Raw genomic sequence first — 866 nt, 5'->3', positions numbered from 1 at the left:
GTGTGCACATGGAGAGGAGGGGCGAGAGAGCGAAAGAGGGAGAGCGAGAGGGAGGGGAGGAGGTAAGGGGGAGGGGAGGGAGAGTAAGCTGCGCTATTGCAGAGATCCCCTGCTGCAGGAGGAGAACTTGACATGCTCACAGTAACAAATATACATCCACACGTAGGAAGCAGCGAGATACAGTGATTCTCCTCTTCAGAACAATCTTCAGAACAAAAGGAGGGGCTGTGATAGTGTTTTACCACGAGGGAGGCTCGGCATTCAAAGAAAAAAAAAAGAAAAGTCAATGCAGTAATGAGGTGATGGGGTGGAGCAGCAGCTGGACACACCGGGACAAAGGCAGAGTCATAACCAGAAGCATCATTTGTATCATCGCCTGGGCCCTCTGTGTGTGTGTGTGTGTGTGTGTGTGTGTGTGTCTAGTGATGCACATGCTGGAGGTGGACAGGACACTCCCAGCAGCAGTGTGAATGAGCTGCGTCAGCGTCCACCCATGTTGCAGCCAACGCCTCGCAGCCGCTGCAAATCTCCCTCTCTCTCTCTCTCTCTCTCTCTCTCTCTCTCTCTCTCTCTCTCTCTCTCTCTCTCTCTCTCTCTCTCTCTCTCTCTCTCTCTCTCTCTCTCTCTCTCTCTCTCTCTCTCTCTCTCTCTCTCTCTCTCTCTCTCTCTCTCTCTCTCTCTCTCTCTCTCTCTCTCTCTCTCTCTCTCTCTCTCTCTCTCTCTCTCTCTCTCTCTCTCTCTCTTCTGCAGAGAGCTGAGCAACACTGCAGCGGAGGCTCATTGTTCAGCACAGGCAAAGCACCACCACATACTGTAAACATGCAAATACATGGCAGTAACTGCAGTCCCAGCAGAAGTAGGCCAAA

Source organism: Lipophrys pholis (assembly GCF_963383615.2).
Source record: "Lipophrys pholis genome assembly, chromosome: 2".
Taxonomy (NCBI): Eukaryota; Metazoa; Chordata; class Actinopteri; order Blenniiformes; family Blenniidae; genus Lipophrys; species Lipophrys pholis.
This window is presented reverse-complemented; position numbering follows the sequence as displayed.